The sequence below is a fragment of the Oncorhynchus keta genome, unplaced genomic scaffold (genome assembly GCF_023373465.1).
Source record: "Oncorhynchus keta strain PuntledgeMale-10-30-2019 unplaced genomic scaffold, Oket_V2 Un_contig_21821_pilon_pilon, whole genome shotgun sequence".
Taxonomy (NCBI): domain Eukaryota; kingdom Metazoa; phylum Chordata; class Actinopteri; order Salmoniformes; family Salmonidae; genus Oncorhynchus; species Oncorhynchus keta.
In genome coordinates, this window is record NW_026282622.1 from 18854 (window position 1) to 33957 (window position 15104).

General features: G+C 46.0%; 1 protein-coding gene across 1 annotated transcript in view; it reads right to left on the reverse strand.

Moving 5' to 3' along the window:
- Nucleotides 1–285: 285 nt before the first annotated feature.
- Nucleotides 286–15104, reverse strand: part of LOC127921253 (receptor-type tyrosine-protein phosphatase O-like) — a 29969-nt gene continuing 15150 nt past the window's right edge. The window contains exon 5 of the mRNA XM_052505000.1: nt 286–367. The gene's annotated coding sequence lies outside the window, so the exon portion shown is untranslated. The remainder of the gene's footprint in view (nt 368–15104) is intronic.

Here is a 15104-nt window from a genome sequence, read left to right on the forward strand (position 1 = left end):
AGTGTCCTTTTTATAAGAGACGTTTCATCACTCAGAGGGGTCATGCTGCTGTTCCCCAACCAGCCTGGTTCCTGATGTCTCGGTCAGTTGTGCTGTAGTTCTGCTGAAGGTTGACTAGGAGAAACAACATCAAGCTTCATAGGGCCAGAACTCCTGGTCTGAGTCGAGCCTCCTTCAGACCCCTGTTCAATCCCACACAACTAACACCAATTAAAACTACCTACAATCCATCTTCATGTTGTTCTTCTTGTGTTGTTGTCAGATTAGTCAAACATTCTGTGTTCATTTATTTTGTTGTATCAATGATGAAACGTGTCTCGGTCGAGAACGGATGCCTGAAGCACGGGAGTCTGAGTGATGTCACGGCCTGCAACAGGAAGAACAGGGTTAGTATAGAACTGCTAGTGTAGGGACCTGCTCAGATATAGTCTCTCCATCTGATAACAGAGAGGTGATTCAGAGGGGTTAGTATAGAACTGCTAGTGTAGGGACCTGCTCAGATATAGTCTCTCCATCTGATAACAGAGAGGTGATTCAGAGGGGTTAGTATAGAACTGCTAGTGTAGGGACCTGCTCAGATATAGTCTCTCCATCTGATAACAGAGAGGTGATTCAGAGGGGTTAGTATAGAACTGCTAGTGTAGGGACCTGCTCAGATATAGTCTCTCCATCTGATAACAGAGAGGTGATTCAGAGAAGGTGGCTATGGCTATAGAGGATGGCTGTGGATTTAGAGGGGTGGCTATAGATTCAGAGGGGTGGCTATAGATTCAGAGGGGTGGCTATAGATTCAGAGGGGTGGCTATAGATTCAGAGGGGTGGCTATAGATTCAGAGGGGTGCCCATAGATTCAGAGGGTTGTCTATATATTCAGAGGGGTGCCCATAGATTCAGAGAGGGTGTCTATAGATTCAGAGGGGTACCCATAGATTCAGAGGGTGCCTATATATTCAGAGGGGTGCCTATATATTCAGAGGGGTGTCTATATATTCAGAGGGGTGCCCATAGATTCAGAGGGTGTCTATAGATTCAGAGGGGTGTCTATATATTCAGAGGGTGTCTATAGATTCAGAGGGGTACCCATAGATTCAGAGTCTATATATTCAGAGGGTGCCTATAGATTCAGAAGTGTCTATATATTCAGAGAGGGGTGGGTGCCCATAGAGAGGGTGTCTATAGATTCAGAGGGGTGTCTATATATTCAGAGGGGTACCCATAGATTCAGGTGTCTATAGATTCAGAGGGGTACCCATAGATTCAGAGGGTACCCATAGATAGTGCCCATAGATTCAGAGGGTGTCTATATATTCAGAGGGGTGTCTATATATTCAGAGGGGTACCCATAGATTCAGAGGGTGTCTATAGATTCAGAGGGGTGCCCATAGATTCAGAGGGGTGTCTATAGATTCAGAGGGGTGTCTATAGATTCAGAGGGGTACCCATAGATTCAGAGGGGTGTCTATATATTCAGAGGGGTGCCCATAGATTCAGAGGGTGCCCATAGATTCAGAGGGGTGTCTATATATTCAGAGGGGTGCCCATAGATTCAGAGGGTGCCCATAGATTCAGAGGGGTGTCTATAGATTCAGAGGGGTACCCATAGATTCAGAGGGGTGCCTATATATTCAGAGGAGTGTCTATATATTCAGAGGGTGCCCATAGATTCAGAGGGTGTCTATATATTCAGAGGGGTGCCCATAGATTCAGAGGGGTGTCTATAGATTCAGAGGGGTACCCATAGATTCAGAGGGTGCCTATATATTCAGAGGGTGTCTATATATTCAGAGGGTGCCTATAGATTCAGAGGGGTGTCTATATATTCAGAGGGGTGCCCATTAGATTCAGAGGGGTGTCTATAGATTCAGAGGGGTGCCCATGATTCAGAGGGGTGCCTATAGATTCAGAGGGGTGCCTATAGATTCAGAGGGGTGCCCATAGATTCAGAGGGTGTATATATATTCAGAGGGGTGTCTATAGATTCAGAGGGGTGCCTATATATTCAGAGGGGTGCCTATATATTCAGAGGGGTGTCTATATATTCAGAGGGGTGCCCATAGATTCAGAGGGGTGCCTATAGATTCACAGGGTGTCTACAGATTCTTACGTTGTGCAGGAGCGTCACTAGGACTTGCTGATGTTCTCAGATGACATCACTGGTGTCTATAGATTCAGAGGGGTGCCTATATATTCAGAGGGGTGCCCATAGATTCAGAGTGGTGTCTATATATTCAGAGGGGTGGCTATATATTCCAGAGGGTGCCCATAGATTCAGAGTGGTGTCTATATATTCAGAGGGGTGGCTATAGATTCAGAGGGTGCCCATATATTCAGAGGGGTGTCTATAGATTCAGAGGGTGCCTATAGATTCACAGGGTGTCTACAGATTCTTACGTTGTGCAGGAGGCGTCACTAGGACTTGCTGATGTTCTCGTAGATGACATCACTGGTGTCTATAGATTCAGAGGGGTGTCTATAGATTCAGAGGGTGTCTATAGATTCAGAGGGGTGCCTATAGATTCACAGGGTGTCTACAGATTCTTACGTTGTGCAGGAGGCGTCACTAGGACTTGCTGATGTTCTCGTAGATGACATCACTGGTGTCTATAGATTCAGAGGGGTGCCTATATATTCAGAGGGGTGCCCATAGATTCAGAGGGGTGCCTATAGATTCACAGGGTGTCTATATATTCAGAGGGGTGTCTATATATTCTTACGTTGTGCAGGAGGCGTCACTAGGACTTGCTGATGTTCTCATAGATGACATCACTGGTGTCTATAGATTCAGAGGGGTGCCTATATATTCAGAGGGGTGCCCATAGATTCAGAGGGGTGCCTATAGATTCACAGGGTGTCTATATATTCAGAGGGGTGCCCATAGATTCAGAGGGGTACCCATAGATTCAGAGGGGTACCCATAGATTCAGAGGGGTACCCATAGATTCAGAGGGGTGCCTATATTCAGAGGGGTGTCTATATATCCAGAGGGGTACCCATAGATTCAGAGGGTGGCTATATATCCAGAGGGGTGCCCATAGATTCAGAGGGGTGCCTATATATTCAGAGGGGTGTCTATATATCCAGAGGGGTACCCATAGATTCAGAGGGGTGCCTATATATTCAGAGGGTGTCTATATATTCAGAGGGTGCCTATATATTCAGAGGGGTGCCTATATATTCAGAGGGGTGTCTATATATCCAGAGGGGTACCCATAGATTCAGAGGGTGTCTATATATCCAGAGGGGTGCCCATAGATTCAGAGGGGTGTCTATATATCCAGAGGGGTGCCCATAGATTCAGAGGGGTGGCTATATATTCAGAGGGGTGTCTATATATTCAGAGGGGTGGCTATATATCCAGAGGGTGCCCATAGATTCAGAGGGTGTGGCTATATATTCAGAGGGTGGCTATATATTCAGAGGGGTGGCCTATCCAGAGGGGTGCCCATAGATTCAGAGGGTGGCTATATATTCAGAGGGGTGGCTATAGATTCAGAGGGTGCCCATAGATTCAGAGGGGTGGCTATATATTCAGAGTGGTGTCTATATATTCAGAGGGTGGCTATATATATCAGAGGGGTGCCCATAGATTCAGAGGGTGGCTATATATTCAGAGGGTGGCTATATATCCAGAGGGGTGCCCATAGATTCAGAGGGGTGGCTATATATTCAGAGGGTGGCTATAGATTCAGAGGGGTGCCCATAGATTCAGAGGGTGTCTATATATTCAGAGGGGTGCCTATAGATTCAGAGGGGTGTCTATATATTCAGAGGGGTGCCTATAGATTCACAGGGTGTCTGTTACAGATTCTTACGTTGTGCAGGAGGCGTCACTAGGACTTGCTGATGTTCTCATAGATGACATCACTGGTGTCTATAGATTCAGAGGGGTGCCTATAGATTCAGAGGGGTGCCTATAGATTCAGAGGGGTGTCTATAGATTCAGAGGGGTGCCTATAGATTCAGAGGGTGTCTATAGATTCAGAGGGTGTCTATAGATTCAGAGGGGTGTCTATAGATTCAGAGGGGTGTCTATATATTCAGAGGGGTGCCCATAGATTCAGAGGGGTGCCTATAGATTCACAGGGGTGTCTATATATTCAGAGGGTACCCATAGATTCAGAGGGGTGCCTATATATTCAGAGGGGTGTCTATATATCAGAGGGGTGCCCATAGATTCAGAGGGAGTGTCTATAGATTCAGAGGGGTGCCTATAGATTCACAGGGTGTCTACAGATTCTTATGTTGTGCAGGAGGCGTCACTAGGACTTGCTGATGTTCTCATAGATGACATCGCTGGTGTCTATAGATTCAGAGGGTGCCTATATATTCAGAGGTGTGCCCATAGATTCAGAGGGTGTCTATATATTCAGAGAGGTGCCTATAGATTCAGAGGGTGCCTATATATTCAGAGGGGTGCCCATAGATTCAGAGAGGTGCCTATAGATTCACAGGGTGTCTATATATTCAGAGAGGTGTCTATAGATTCAGAGGGGTGCCTATATATTCAGAGGGGTGCCCATAGATTCAGAGAGGTGCCTATAGATTCACAGGGTGTCTATATATTCAGAGGGTGCCCATAGATTCAGAGGGGTGTCTATATATCAGAGGGGTACCCATAGATTCAGAGGGGTGCCTATATATTCAGAGGGTGTCTATATATCCAGAGGGGTGCCCATAGATTCAGAGGGGTGTCTATATATTCAGAGGGGTGCCTATAGATTCACAGGGTGTCTACAGATTCTTACGTTGTGCAGGAGGCGTCACTAGGACTTGCTGATGTTCTCATAGATGACATCACTGGTGTCTATATATTCAGAGGGGTGCCCATAGATTCAGAGGGTGCCTATATATTCAGAGGGGTGCCTAAAGATTCACAGGGTGTCTACAGATTCTTACGTTGTGCAGGAGCGTCACTAGGACTTGCTGATGTTCTCATAGATGACATCACTGGTGTCTATAGATTCAGAGGGGTGTCTATAGATTCAGAGGGGTGCCTATAGATTCAGAGGGGTGTCTATAGATTCAGAGGGGTGTCTATATATTCAGAGGGGTGTCTATAGATTCAGAGGGGTGTCTATATATTCAGAGGGGTGCCCATAGATTCAGAGGGGTGCCTATAGATTCAGAGAGGGGTGCCTATAGATTCACAGGGTGTCTACAGATTCTTACGTTGTGCAGGAGGCGTCACTAGGACTTGCTGATGTTCTCGTAGATGACATCACTGGTGTCTATATATTCAGAGGGGTGTCTATATATTCAGAGAGGTGCCCATAGATTCACAGGGTGTCTATAGATTCAGAGGGGTGCCTATAGATTCAGAGGGTGCCTATAGATTCACAGGGTGTCTACAGATTCTTACGTTGTGCAGGAGGCGTCACTAGGACTTGCTGATGTTCTCATAGATGACATCACTGGTGTCTATAGATTCAGAGGGGTGTCTATAGATTCAGAGGGGTGCCTATAGATTCAGAGGGTGTCTATAGATTCAGAGGGGTGTCTATATATTCAGAGGGGTGCCTATAGATTCAGAGGGGTGTCTATATATTCAGAGGGGTGCCTATAGATTCAGAGGGGTGTCTATATATTCAGAGGGTGCCTATAGATTCAGAGGGGTGTCTATATATTCAGAGGGTGCCCATAGATTCAGAGGGGTGTCTATATATTCAGAGGGGTGCCTATAGATTCAGAGGGGTGTCTATATATTCAGAGGGTGCCTATATATTCAGAGGGTGCCTATAGATTCAGAGGGGTGCTATATATTCAGAGGGTGCCCATATATTCAGAGGGGTGCCCATAGATTCAGAGGGGTGCCTATAGATTCACAGGGTGTCTACAGATTCTTACGTTGTGCAGGAGGCGTCACTAGGACTTGCTGATGTTCTCGTAGATGACATCACTGGTGTCTATATATTCAGAGGGGTGTCTATAGATTCAGAGGGGTGTCTATATATTCAGAGGGGTGCCCATAGATTCAGAGGGGTGCCTATAGATTCACAGGGTGTCTACAGATTCTTACGTTGTGCAGGAGCGTCACTAGGACTTGCTGATGTTCTCATAGATGACATCACTGGTGTCTATATATTCAGAGGGTGTCTATAGATTCAGAGGGTGCCCATAGATTCAGAGGGGTGTCTATAGATTCAGAGGGTGTCTATAGATTCAGAGGGTGTCTATAGATTCAGAGGGGTGTCTATATATTCAGAGGGTGCCCATATATTCAGAGGGTGTCTATATATTCAGAGGGGTGCCCATAGATTCAGAGGGGTGCCCATAGATTCAGAGGGGTGTCTATAGATTCAGAGGGTGTCTATAGATTCAGAGGGGTGTCTATATATTCAGAGGGGTGCCCATAGATTCAGAGGGGTGTCTATATATTCAGAGGGGTGCCCATAGATTCAGAGGGGTGCCCATAGATTCAGAGGGGTGCCCATAGATTCAGAGGGTGTCTATAGATTCAGAGGGGTGTCTATAGATTCAGAGGGGTGCCTATAGATTCACAGGGTGTCTACAGATTCTTACGTTGTGCAGGAGCGTCACTAGGACTTGCTGATGTTCTCATAGATGACATCACTGGTGTCTATAGATTCAGAGGGTGCCTATAGATTCAGAGGGTGTCTATATATTCAGAGGGGTGCCTATAGATTCAGAGGGGTGTCTATATTCAGGGGTGTCTATATATTCAGAGGGTGCATATAGATTCAGAGGGGTGTCTATAGATTCAGAGGGGTGCCTATAGATTCACAGGGTGTCTACAGATTCTTACGTTGTGCAGGAGGCGTCACTAGGACTTGCTGATGTTCTCATAGATGACATCACTGGTGTCTATAGATTCAGAGGGTGCCTATAGATTCAGAGGGGTGTCTATATATTCAGAGGGTGCCTATAGATTCACAGGGTGTCTACAGATTCTTACGTTGTGCAGGAGCGTCACTAGGACTTGCTGATGTTCTCGTAGATGACATCACTGGTGTCTATAGATTCAGAGGGGTGTCTATATATTCAGAGGGGTGCCTATAGATTCAGAGGGGTGCCTATAGATTCACAGGGTGTCTACAGATTCTTACGTTGTGCAGGAGCGTCACTAGGACTTGCTGATGTTCTCATAGATGACATCACTGGTGTCTATAGATTCAGAGGGTGTCTATAGATTCAGAGGGGTGTCTATAGATTCACAGGGTGTCTACAGATTCACGTTGTGCAGGAGGCTTCACTAGGACTTGCTGATGTTCTCATAGATGACATCACTGGTGTCTATAGATTCAGAGGGGTGCCTATAGATTCAGAGGGGTGCCCTATAGATTCAGAGGGGTGTCTATAGATTCAGAGGGTGCCTATAGATTCAGAGGGGTGTCTATAGATTCAGAGGGGTGTCTATAGATTCAGAGGGTGCCTATAGATTCAGAGGGTGCCTATAGATTCAGAGGGGTGTCTATAGATTCAGAAGGGTGTCTATAGATTCAGAGGGTGTCTATATATTCAGAGGGGTGCCTATAGATTCAGAGGGTGCCTATAGATTCAGAGGGGTGTCTATATATTCAGAGGGTGTCTATAGATTCAGAGGGGTGCCTATAGATTCACAGGGGTGTCTATATATTCAGAGGTACCCATAGATTCAGAGGGTGCCTATATATTCAGAGGGGTGTCTATATATCCAGGGGTGCCCATAGATTCAGAGGGGTGTCTATAGATTCAGAGGGGTGCCTATAGATTCACAGGGTGTCTACAGATTCTTATGTTGTGCAGGAGGCGTCACTAGGACTTGCTGATGTTCTCATAGATGACATCACTGGTGTCTATAGATTCAGAGGGGTGCCTATATATTCAGAGGTGTGCCCATAGATTCAGAGGGTGTCTATATATTCAGAGAGGTGCCTATAGATTCAGAGGGTGCCTATATATTCAGAGGGTGCCCATAGATTGTGCCTATAGATTCACAGGGTGTCTATATATTCAGAGAGGTGTCTATAGATTCAGAGGGTGCCCTATATTCAGAGGGTGCCCATAGATTCAGAGAGGTGCCTATAGATTCACAGGGTGTCTATATATTCAGAGGGGTGCCCATAGATTCAGAGGGTGTCTATATATCCAGAGGGTACCCATAGATTCAGACCAGAGTGCCTATATTCAGAGGGGTGTCTATATATCCAGAGGGTGCCCATAGATTCAGAGGGTGTCTATATATTCAGAGGGTGCCTATAGATTCACAGGTGTCTACAGATTCTTACGTTGTGCAGGAGGCGTCACTAGGACTTGCTGATGTTCTCATAGATGACATCACTGGTGTCTATATATTCAGAGGGTGCCCATAGATTCAGAGGGGTGTCTATATATTCAGAGGGGTGTCTATAGATTCAGACCAGGTGTCTATATATTCAGAGGGGTGTCTATATATTCAGAGGGTGCCCATAGATTCAGAGGGGTGCCTATAGATTCAGAGGGGTGCCTATAGATTCACAGGGTGTCTACAGATTCTTACGTTGTGCAGGAGCGTCACTAGGACTTGCTGATGTTCTCATAGATGACATCACTGGTGTCTATATATTCAGAGGGGTGTCCTAGATTCAGAGGTGTCTATATATTCAGAGGGTGCCCATAGATTCAGAGGGGTGCCTATAGATTCAGAGGGGTGCCTATAGTTCACAGGGTGTCTACAGATTCTTACGTTGTGCAGGAGGCGTCACTAGGACTTGCTGATGTTCTCATAGATGACATCACTGGTGTCTATATATTCAGAGGGGTGCCCATAGATTCAGAGGGTGCCTATAGATTCACAGGGTGTCTACAGATTCTTACGTTGTGCAGGAGGCGTCACTAGGACTTGCTGATGTTCTCATAGATGACATCACTGGTGTCTATATATTCAGAGGGGTGTCTATAGATTCAGAGGGGTGTCTATATATTCAGAGGGTGTCTATAGATTCAGAGGGGTGTCTATATATTCAGAGGGTGCCCATAGATTCAGAGGGTGCCTATAGATTCAGAGGGTGCCTATAGATTCACAGGGTGTCTACAGATTCCGTTGTGCAGGAGGCGTCACTAGGACTTGCTGATGTTCTCATAGATGACATCACTGGTGTCTATATATTCAGAGGGGTGTCTATAGATTCAGAGGGGTGTCTATATATTCAGAGGGGTGCCCATAGATTCAGAGGGGTGTCTATATATTCACAGGGTGTCTATATATTCAGAGGGGTGCCTATAGATTCAGAGGGGTGCCCATAGATTCACAGGGTGTCTATATATTCAGAGGGTGCCTATAGATTCAGAGGGTGCCTATAGATTCACAGGGTGTCTACAGATTCTTACGTTGTGCAGGAGCGTCACTAGGACTTGCTGATGTTCTCATAGATGACATCACTGGTGTCTATATATTCAGAGGGGTGTCTATAGATTCAGAGGGTGTCTATATATTCAGAGGGTGTCTATATATTCAGAGGTGTCTATAGATTCAGAGGGGTGTCTATATATTCAGAGGGGTGCCCATAGATTCAGAGGGTGCCTATAGATTCAGAGGGGTGCCTATAGATTCACAGGGTGTCTACAGATTCTTACGTTGTGCAGGAGGCGTCACTAGGACTTGCTGATGTTCTCATAGATGACATCACTGGTGTCTATATATTCAGAGGGGTGTCTATAGATTCAGAGGGGTGTCTATATATTCAGAGGGGTGCCCATAGATTCAGAGGGGTGCCTATAGATTCAGAGGGGTGCCTATAGATTCACAGGGTGTCTACAGATTCTTACGTTGTGCAGGAGGCGTCACTAGGACTTGCTGATGTTCTCATAGATGACATCACTGGTGTCTATATATTCAGAGGGGTGCCCATAGATTCAGAGGGGTGCCTATAGATTCACAGGGTGTCTACAGATTCTTACGTTGTGCAGGAGGCGTCACTAGGACTTGCTGATGTTCTCATAGATGACATCACTGGTGTCTATATATTCAGAGGGGTGTCTATATATTCAGAGGGTGTCTATATATTCAGAGGGTGTCTATATATTCAGAGGGGTGTCTATAGATTCAGAGGGGTGTCTATATATTCAGAGGGGTGCCCATAGATTCAGAGGGTGCCTATAGATTCAGAGGGGTGCCTATAGATTCACAGGGTGTCTACAGATTCTTACGTTGTGCAGGAGCGTCACTAGGACTTGCTGATGTTCTCATAGATGACATCACTGGTGTCTATATATTCAGAGGGGTGTCTATAGATTCAGAGGGGTGTCTATATATTCAGAGGGGTGCCCATAGATTCAGAGGGGTGTCTATATTCAGAGGGGTGCCCATAGATTCAGAGGGTGCCTATAGATTCACAGGGTGTCTACAGATTCTTACGTTGTGCAGGAGGCGTCACTAGGACTTGCTGATGTTCTCGTAGATGACATCACTGGTGTCTATATATTCAGAGGGGTGTCTATACATTCAGAGGGTGCCTATAGATTCACAGGGTGTCTACAGATTCTTACGTTGTGCAGGAGGCGTCACTAGGACTTGCTGATGTTCTCATAGATGACATCACTGGTGTCTATAGATTCAGAGGGGTGTCTATAGATTCAGAGGGTGCCTATAGATTCAGAGGGTGTCTATAGATTCAGAGGGTGTCTATATATTCAGAGGGGTGCCTATAGATTCAGAGGGGTGTCTATATATTCAGAGGGTGCCTATAGATTCAGAGGGGTGCCTATAGATTCAGAGGGGTGTCTATATATTCAGAGGGGTGTCTATATATTCAGAGGGTGCCTATAGATTCAGAGGGGTGTCTATATATTCAGAGGGTGCCTATAGATTCAGAGGGGTGTCTATATATTCAGAGGGTGCCCATAGATTCAGAGGGTGTCTATATATTCAGAGGGGTGCCTATAGATTCAGAGGGTGTCTATATATTCAGAGGGTGCCTATAGATTCAGAGGGGTGGCTATATATTCAGAGGGTGCCCATAGATTCAGAGAGGGTGCCTATAGATTCACAGGGTGTCTACAGATTCTTACGTTGTGCAGGAGCGTCACTAGGACTTGCTGATGTTCTCATAGATGACATCACTGGTGTCTATATATTCAGAGGGGTGCCCATAGATTCAGAGGGGTGTCTATAGATTCAGAGGGGTGTCTATAGATTCAGAGGGGTGTCTATATATTCAGAGGGGTGCCCATAGATTCAGAGGGTGTCTATATATTCAGAGGGTGCCCATAGATTCAGAGGGTGCCCATAGATTCAGAGGGTGTCTATAGATTCAGAGGGGTGTCTATAGATTCAGAGGGGTGTCTATATATTCAGAGGGGTGCCCATAGATTCAGAGGGTGTCTATATATTCAGAGGGGTGCCCATAGATTCAGAGGGGTGCCCATAGATTCAGAGGGGTGTCTATAGATTCAGAGGGGTGTCTATAGATTCAGAGGGGTGTCTATAGATTCAGAGGGTGCCTATAGATTCACAGGGTGTCTACAGATTCTTACGTTGTGCAGGAGGCGTCACTAGGACTTGCTGATGTTCTCATAGATGACATCACTGGTGTCTATATATTCAGAGGGGTGCCCATAGATTCAGAGGGGTGTCTATATATTCAGAGGGGTGCCCATAGATTCAGAGGGGTGCCCATAGATTCAGAGGGGTGTCTATAGATTCAGAGGGTGTCTATAGATTCAGAGGGGTGTCTATATATTCAGAGGGGTGCCCATAGATTCAGAGGGGTGTCTATATATTCAGAGGGGTGCCCATAGATTCAGAGGGGTGTCTATAGATTCAGAGGGTGTCTATAGATTCAGAGGGTGTCTATAGATTCAGAGGGGTGTCTACAGATTCACAGGGTGTCTACAGATTCTTACGTTGTGCAGGAGGCGTCACTAGGACTTGCTGATGTTCTCTAGATGACATCACTGGTGTCTATAGATTCAGAGGGTGTCTACAGATTCTTACGTTGTGCAGGAGGCGTCACTAGGACTTGCTGATGTTCTCATAGATGACATCACTGGTGTCTATAGATTCAGAGGGGTGTCTACAGATTCTTACGTTGTGCAGGAGGCGTCACTAGGACTTGCTGATGTTCTCATAGATGACATCACTGGTGTCTATATATTCAGAGGGTGCCCATAGATTCAGAGGGGTGCCTATAGATTCACAGGGTGTCTACAGATTCTTACGTTGTGCAGGAGGCGTCACTAGGACTTGCTGATGTTCTCATAGATGACATCACTGGTGTCTATAGATTCAGAGGGTGCCTATAGATTCAGAGGGTGTCTATATATTCAGAGGGTGCCTATAGATTCAGAGGGTGTCTATATATTCAGAGGGTGCCTATAGATTCACAGGGTGTCTACAGATTCTTACGTTGTGCAGGAGCGTCACTAGGACTTGCTGATGTTCTCATAGATGACATCACTGGTGTCTATAGATTCAGAGGGTGCCTATAGATTCAGAGGGGTGTCTATATATTCAGAGGGTGCCTATAGATTCACAGGGTGTCTACAGATTCTTACGTTGTGCAGGAGGCGTCACTAGGACTTGCTGATGTTCTCGTAGATGACATCACTGGTGTCTATAGATTCAGAGGGTGTCTATATATTCAGAGGGTGCCCATAGATTCAGAGGGTGCCCATAGATTCAGAGGGTGCCTATAGATTCAGAGGGTGTCTATATATTCAGAGGGTGCCTATAGATTCAGAGGGGTGTCTATATATTCAGAGGGGTGCCTATAGATTCACAGGGTGTCTACAGATTCTTACGTTGTGCAGGAGCGTCACTAGGACTTGCTGATGTTCTCATAGATGACATCACTGGTGTCTATATATTCAGAGGGGTGTCTATAGATTCAGAGGGGTGCCCATAGATTCAGAGGGGTGCCCATAGATTCAGAGGGTGCCTATAGATTCAGAGGGGTGTCTATAGATTCAGAGGGGTGCCTATAGATTCACAGGGTGTCTACAGATTCTTACGTTGTGCAGGAGGCGTCACTAGGACTTGCTGATGTTCTCGTAGATGACATCACTGGTGTCTCTTGATTCAGAGGGGTGTCTATATATTCAGAGGGGTGCCCATAGATTCAGAGGGTGCCTATAGATTCAGAGGGGTGCCCATAGATTCAGAGGGGTGCCTATAGATTCACAGGGTGTCTACAGATTCTTACGTTGTGCAGGAGCGTCACTAGGACTTGCTGATGTTCTCGGAGATGACATCACTGGTGTCTCTTGATTCAGAGTGTCTATATATTCAGAGGGGTGCCCATAGATTCAGAGGGGTGCCTATAGATTCAGAGGGTGTCTATATATTCAGAGGGGTGCCTATAGATTCAGAGGGGTGTCTATATATTCAGAGGGGTGTCTATATATTCAGAGGGGTGGCTATATATCCCAGAGGGGTGCCCATAGATTCAGAGGAGTGTCTATATATTCAGAGGGGTGCCTATAGATTCACAGGGTGTCTACAGATTCTTACGTTGTGCAGGAGCGTCACTAGGACTTGCTGATGTTCTCATAGATGACATCACTGGTGTCTATATATTCAGAGGGGTGCCTATAGATTCAGAGGGGTGTCTATATATTCAGAGGGGTGCCTATAGATTCACAGGGTGTCTACAGATTCTTACGTTGTGCAGGAGGCGTCACTAGGACTTGCTGATGTTCTCGTAGATGACATCACTGGTGCCTATAGATTCAGAGGGGTGTCTATAGATTCAGAGGGGTGTCTATATATTCAGAGGGGTGTCTATAGATTCAGAGGGGTGTCTATATATTCAGAGGGGTGCCCATAGATTCAGAGGGGTGCCTATAGATTCAGAGGGGTGCCTATAGATTCACAGGGTGTCTACAGATTCTTACGTTGTGCAGGAGGCGTCACTAGGACTTGCTGATGTTCTCATAGATGACATCACTGGTGTCTATAGATTCAGAGGGTGTCTATAGATTCAGAGGGGTGTCTATATATTCAGAGGGGTGCCCATAGATTCAGAGGGGTGTCTATATATTCAGAGGGTGCCCATAGATTCAGAGGGGTGCCTATAGATTCACAGGGTGTCTACAGATTCTTACGTTGTGCAGGAGGCGTCACTAGGACTTGCTGATGTTCTCATAGATGACATCACTGGTGTCTATAGATTCAGAGGGGTGCCTATAGATTCAGAGGGGTGCCTATATATTCAGAGGGGTGCCCATAGATTCAGAGGGTGCCTATAGATTCAGAGGGGTGCCTATAGATTCACAGGGTGTCTACAGATTCTTACGTTGTGCAGGAGCGTCACTAGGACTTGCTGATGTTCTCATAGATGACATCACTGGTGTCTATAGATTCAGAGGGTGTCTATAGATTCAGAGGGGTGTCTATATATTCAGAGGGGTGCCCATAGATTCAGAGGGGTGTCTATATATTCAGAGGGGTGCCCATAGATTCAGAGGGTGCCTATAGATTCACAGGGTGTCTACAGATTCTTACGTTGTGCAGGAGCGTCACTAGGACTTGCTGATGTTCTCATAGATGACATCACTGGTGTCTATAGATTCAGAGGGGTGCCTATAGATTCAGAGGGTGCCTATAGATTCAGAGGGTGCCTATAGATTCAGAGGGGTGTCTATAGATTCAGAGGGGTGTCTATAGATTCAGAGAGTGCCTATAGATTCAGAGGGTGTCTATATATTCAGAGGGGTGCCTATAGATTCAGAGGGTGCCTATAGATTCAGAGGGTGTCTATATATTCAGAGGGTGCCTATAGATTCAGAGGGGTGCCTATATATTCACTGGGGTGCCTATAGATTCAGAGGGGTGCCTATAGATTCAGAGGGGTGCCTATAGATTCAGAGGGGTGTCTATATATTCAGAGGGTGTGATTCAGAGTCTATATATTCAGAGGGGTGCCTATAGATTCAGAGGGGTGTCTATATATTCAGAGGGTGCCTATAGATTCAGAGGGGTGGCTATATATTCAGAGGGGTGCCCATAGATTCAGAGGGGTGCCTATAGATTCACAGGGTGTCTATATATTCAGAGGGGTGCCCATAGATTCAGAGGTGTCTATATATTCAGAGGGTGCCTATAGATTCAGAGGGGTGTCTATAGATTCACAGGGTGTCTACAGATTCTTACGTTGTGCAGGAGGCGTCACTAGGACTTGCTGATGTTC